The following is a 6969-nucleotide window of genomic DNA, read 5'->3' on the forward strand; positions in this document are numbered from 1 at the left end:
GTCTTAATAGGGTGACTAGCTAAATGGGCGTTGTTTCTGAATCAATACAAGATCATCTACGGCCCAGCTAAGGCCGTCAAGGGACAAGCGCTAGCAGATTTCCTTACCGATCATCCAATCCTAGCAGATTGGAAAATCTCAGACGACTTGCCTAATGAGGAGGTGTTCTACATCGACATTTTCCCGACATGGATGATGTTCTTTGACGGATCTGTACGAGCAGATGGAGTGGGGGTAGGAGTAGTATTCATGTCGCCACATAGGCAAATATTACCTTATTCCTTCCAACTAAGCAAACTATGCTCCAATAACGTCGCTGAGTACCAAGCACTGATCATCGGGCTCCAAATGGCGATTAACATGGGAATCACAGCCCTTGAGATATTTGGCGACTCCAAGCTCATAATCAATCAACTCTTAACTAAATATGAGGTGAGGAAATATGATCTCATCCCATACTTCCGACTGGCAACCCAACTGCTACAAAAGTTCGAGACTGTGACACTAGAACATGTGCCAAGAAAAGAAAATCAAATCGCAGACACTCTTGCTACCCTATCCTCGAGTATGACACTAGGAAAAAGCAAAACTGCAGACGTGCCAGTTTACCAAAGATGGATGATCCCGCTAGTTACTGAAATGATATTGGATGATACAAACGTCATCTCGGTACTTCCGTGTATAATGCTCCGGCCAATGGTCTTGCGGAAGCATTCAACAAAACATTGTGCAACCTCCTAAAGAAGGTGATCGGCCGAACAAAGAGAGACTGGCATGAAAGAATAAGCGAAGCACTTTGGGCATATAGGACAACACATAGGACTCCTACCCAAGCTACGCCTTATTCTCTTGTATATGGCGTGGAAGCTGTTCTACCGCTCGAGACTCAAATCCCCTCACTAAGGATGGCCATACAAGAAGGCTTGACTAATGAAGAGAATGCAAAGTTGCGCTTTCAAGAGCTGGAAGCACTAGATGAGAAAAGGCTCGAAGCTCAACAATATTTGGAGTGTTATCAAGCACGACTCTCCAATGCCTTTAACAAGAAAGTTCGCCCTTGTTCTTTTCAAATAGGAGATCTCATCCTTGCATTGCGTAGGCCTATCATCACAACTCACAAAACAAAAAGCAAGTTCACATCAAAGTGGGATGACCTTATGTAATACAAGAAGTCTACACTAATAGCGCATACTTAATCATGGCAAAAGACGGCTTGAAGATCGACCACATCAATGGCAGATTCTTGAAACGCTACTATCCTTAAAACAAACGGACCAAATGCTCCTTGCCTATACTAGCTGAAACTACAAACGACACCAAATGCTCCTTGCCTGTACGAGCTGAAACTGCAAACGACACCAAATGCTCCTTGCCTGTATGAGCTAAAACTGCAAACGGCACCAAATGCTCATTGCCTGTACGAGCTGAAACTGCAAACGGCACCAAATGCTCCTTGCCTGAACGAGCTAAAACTGCAAATGGCATTAAATGATCCTTGCCCGCAGGAGCATAAACTGCGTATGACACAAAAAAAAATGTATTTGAACTATGTCATGACTTTATCCCTCATCAACCGAGGGTACGTAGGCAACTTAAAACTTCAAAACTTCAAGTACAGTCACATCATCAATAAAAAACACAAACACTTTAAAGAATAAAGAGTAAATTCAAAATGTGAATACTTTATTTCTTTAAAATGAAGGATTTGGCTACAAAACTTTATTGCAATGATCAACAACAAAGAAGGTTTAAGGAAGACATTACTAGAGAACTATGTCTCTAAAACTACGAAAATGATCCTCAAGCAGACCTTCCAAAGTCTTTAAAGTCTTTACATCGGTGGGAGACAAGGTGGGCAACTCCACAGCCATGCCTTTCTCTTGCTCTAGGCATGACATTTCCTTTTAGTACTGAGAAATTGTAGCTTTCTGCTTCGAGAGAACACATTTAAGTTGTGATGCTTCGATTCCTAACTGCTCTCGCTCCCGCTCCAACTCTTTTAAACGCACTCGGATGGAAGCTAAAGAGGTCCATGTAACTTGATAATCTTTCGAAACAGCTTGCTGAGAAGACTGGACGGGCAATTGATAAATCCATTGCTGCAAGTTGTTGAGGTCTAACATCTGGACTTAACTTCTTCAAGGAAATAACACGCAAGGAAGAGTAATCAGTAGAGGTGGCTGTAAGTTTGGCAATCTAGACCCTCAAGGGCGAGGAATCAACGTTAAGGTTGTTAATCGCAGAAACAAGCTTTAATAAATCCTCCTTAAGCAACGCAAGGTCTTCCCATGGGCACTTTGAAATCCTTTCCTCAGTATAGCTTTTGACATCCATGGCCACATTAAGTCTGATGCGATGGATAAATTGCTCAGTACCATGAAGGTTCGGCCCTCTTAAAGAGACTTCAGAGCTAGCTAGCAAAGGTGTTGGATGCATGACAGGCACTTGCATACCCTTACCTAGATGCCACAAACTACGGTAACTTGGCGGATTCAAAATGGGCTCTGCACCATACTGATTCCCAATCTCCCCGTCTGTAGGTAAATTACCTTCAAATAGCATCTCTATATAAGAATGAATGCCTGTGTTCGCCAAATCAAAAGAACAAGAAGGCCTCGCCTAAACGAGACAAAGAAAGATGTTAGAAATCAAAGCTAAAACAATGAAAGCAAAAAAAAAAAAAAAAAAAAGGTCACAAGAAAGAAGGAAACATGTACATCTTTCTCAAGTGACACATGACCATCAAATGGAGGAGGTCTAAACACTTCTTTCTTCTTATGATGAAAATTGACATCACTATCAGTATGAGCACTTTCAAGTGGTTGCTTGTTTATAATCTATTGACCCTACTGCAAAGCAAGTCCATCCTCGCACGAATCAACTTCATCACCCCCCTCTTCATAAGCATCCAGATGTTGAGGAGACAAGCATGGGTGCTGAGGAGCTAGAACCACAAGTCTATCTTGAAAAGGAGCTGCACTCACACAGTCAAGAGGTACCAGCTGCGTAGGAATCACAGAACAACCCTCTCTCAAAGCATCATTACGTGAGTAAGGGGAATCACAAAACCAAATTGTCTACTGAAATTGTGAGGACTATATGGTTGAACGATGCATCAGTCTCCTTGCCGTAAAGAAACATACCCCGAGCGAAGACTTATACGATAAGATAAGTCTGAGAAGTAAAGACGTTAATCATCTATGATGCCTCGCTGAGTCGAGCCAACTCTCGCTAGGTAGTCCATCCTCAAGCCTTCACAACTTTTGTACAATGCTTGCGTTTGTGAATCATCGAGGCTCTTCGCATAAAGCACACCAAAATACTTCATCATCAAAGGCCCCAGCTTAACTGAAGTCAGTAAAGAAGACCCTAGTTTGCCTAAAGTTGACATAGAAAAATGAGTGCCAAAGTACTAACCTAACCAACCATACACATAATGGTAGGAAAGTACCGCAGCGCGATCTTCAGTGCTTGCCGAGTTCGAAACAACACTCAAGCCATAGTGAATGTTGGCTAAGACCGAAATAGCAAGGCTAAAAGATTCTCCTGCAGCCATTATGCTGGTGACTTTGAAGACTCCGGGGCGGATAAAGTTGACATCGTCTTTGGGGAAAACAAACTTACAATGCCAACAAGCTAACAAAGCGGCTAGGTAAGATTCTTCCAAGTACTCTGATGTTATGCCAAGATCCTCAAATACCCTCAACTCGGTAGGGGTACGGCGTCCAGCTGGACCAATGACACCGGACGGATCCGAGTTTCCCTTAGGCGTGGTTGTCTTGATGCGACCACTTTTCTTCAAATGTCTCTTGTACTTCATGGCATCCCGATACCAAAATCGGATCCATGAGGAAATCTTCACGCCTGACTTACTCTGAGACTTCTGGAAAAGCTTATGGTATGCCCAAAACAAATAGTGGCAGCTCGCAGGCAACCCTCAACTATTACGATGAGAAAACTCCTCCGCGCTAGGAACAACCTGGTCATAAAACTTTCCTTGGATCGGTAAGCCTCTTATCTTGTGGAGATCCCAAAGTGAAATCGACATCTCCCCTTGAGACGTGTGAAGTGTATTAGTTGCTGGACACCAATGCTCAAAGAATTCACGAAGGACGGAAAGATGACGATCATAACTAAACAAAGACGCATAGACTGCATGATAAATGCCCACATTGGTAAGTACATCTTTGGAGCGGCTCAAGACATCTTCAAGCCACTCCCAGTAGAACTCGGCAAAGGCGGCTCCTCTAGTAGTTGACAAGGTGATACTCCAAGTCACAGCTCCGTTGCGGATACGATCACTAAGAATCTCAAACAAAGCCGGAGAATCATCACGTGCATGGTGCGAAGAGTTCAAGATGAGAGTTCTCGATGTACACACATGTTTCTTTATATTTTGTCGACAAAAAACTGTCACCTCCCAAGATACTTCAGAAGACCACGACTTGATATGCATCGAGTTGTCTTTCGCATGAAAGGTAAGCGCCTTAGAGCCCGCCAACAACGCACAAAGCTTCACGTTGTTCCCCTATCTTGTGAATCACCTTCATTCGCAAGCATGGTGATTGTGTTGCTCTTTAAACACTTGAAAAATACCATGGCTGCAACAGAAAAATCAGCCATAAAATTGAGCAGCATAACAAAGAAGATAGCTACAAGATGGTCCATCCAAGTAGCGACAAGAGGCACGGCGAAGTCACCACCGAGGAAAGTCATGACCAAAAGGCACTACACAGCATAAACTCACTGCAGTCTTTTGCACAACCTCACACGGTAAAAGTGAAACACTGCAACAAGCTCCAAGTAGCGGCAAAGACGAAGTCACCACCGAGGAAAGTCATGACCAAAAGGCATTACACAGCATAAACTCGCTACAGCCTTTTGCACAACCCCACATGGTAAAAGTGATGCACTGCAACAAGCTCCAAGCACGGGCAAAGGAACCTTTGTCAAAACAGCAAAGAAAATCCACCAATGTAGTGAGTACTTAAAAATAAATAAATAAATAAATCTAATAATAATAATAATAGTAATAATAATAATAATAAATAAATAAATAAATAAGGAATCAAAATCAAAAGCCATGTGAACCGTGTGTGTGTGTGTGTGTGTGTGTGTATGCACACATGACTAGTCAAAATCAAGTCACGTAAACATATACATATATATATATATATATATGACTAGTCAAAATCGAAAGCGTGAACTCTGTGTGTGTGTGTTGATAAGTGAATTTTATATTATATATTCAACCCTATTCTTGGTATATTTTGGTTCATATTTTGGAAGAATTTTGATACTTTGAATTGTATTTTCAATACTCTCCAAATTCCTCTAGAGCAAAACGTGGCCAAATGGACGAATTTTGGAGTAATTCTAGTTGGAAGATGTTCGTGAGTCACTTAGCTTGATCGTATCAAAAATTAGGATTTTTCCATCAAGCGGTTATTTTCTGGTGATAAAATAAAGGAGTGATGCGCGGTGCTGGAAAATGACGTTTCTGGGCTTAAATTGCGTTTTTGGAGCCCAAGATAACCTCGGATGGTTTCGTGGCGTTCTGAAGATGTGTTCAGAACGTCCTTATCTTTAAAACGACCTATCTTGGGCCGGATTTGGAGGAGATCTGAGGCTAAAACGTGGCTGGACAAGTACTTGGCAGATTCTCCTAGTTTAATTAGGGTTTTATTTGCTAAGATATTTTTATTATTTTTCTTAGTTTCCTAGTTGGAATAAGAAACATAGGTCTTAGGGTTTGTAAGGGCTGAGCAAATATATTGCTTTTGCCGTCTACAGTTTTTCTCGACGCTTATTATTATTCAACTTCAGAGACAAAGAACTTGGTTAGGGTTCTTGGAGATTTTCTACTTTAAGGTGCTTTCATTCCGTTTATTTTTAATAATATTTTCTATGATTTCAATTATGAATATGCATAACTAATTCCTTGTTGCTAGGGCGAAACCTTGAGCCTTAGCATGAATATGTAATTTTTATTTAATTGCTTATGATTGATTGCATGCACACTTTGAATTATTGATCACTATTTTAAACATTCTAATTATCTTGATGATTGGCCACCATTAGGATGTTTAGACAAGTAATTGGATGCAATTCGGTTGGAATATCACCGGAGGATTGAGTATTGCTTCTTGTGATTGATAATTGTAATTTCATCTAAGGCGAACATCACGTTCTTAGGGGTTGCATGGTTCTTCAAAAGGTTTTCACAAAACTTAATGAGTCTTTCATGTTCATATTTGATCTGAATATCACAGATGGATTGCATGTTAGATATACGTTCTTGCTTGAATATCATGAGGAGAATATACATTAGGAAAACCTAACCTTCGAAGTGGCATGTGTAAATCATAAGTAATTGGTAAAAATACATAGAATTTCTAGGTAATGATTGTACCCTAGTGCCTTTATAAATTGGTATTTAAAACTCTTTTCTTTGATTATTTTAGTTTTTGTTTAAAATTCGTTTTTAATATTACCCACTCTCAAACTATTTTCTCAAGTTTTAATTCTAAGTATTTAATTAGGAATTGTTTCTACATAAATTATCCAAATAGTCCTTGAGGAAAACGACCTTGCATGAGCATCTATACTAGAACATCCTTGTATTCTTGCAAGTATTTCATGTGATTTTGACCCTATTTGCATAGACGTTAAAAATCCTATCAAGAAATTGGCGCCGCTGCCGGAGACTATTTTGGATAATTTTTGTTTAAACCTTTTATGATTATTTTTTTATTTTTCGTAAAAAAAAAAAGGAAAAAAAAATTCAAATTCTTTTAACGCTTTTGTGTTATTGCAGATTTTGTAAGCGTACACTGCATAGACAGAGGAGAGAAAATAATTTGGTTTGGGACTGTGAACTGCAAGGCACGTTCCTGCAGGAATTGTTTGCTGGTTTTGTAGATAGTAAAATCACAATGGCGTTGCAATTGCCTGCAGCAGGCAGGCCAC

The sequence above is a fragment of the Malus sylvestris genome, chromosome 13 (assembly GCF_916048215.2).
Source record: "Malus sylvestris chromosome 13, drMalSylv7.2, whole genome shotgun sequence".
In the NCBI taxonomy this organism is placed as follows: domain Eukaryota; kingdom Viridiplantae; phylum Streptophyta; class Magnoliopsida; order Rosales; family Rosaceae; genus Malus; species Malus sylvestris.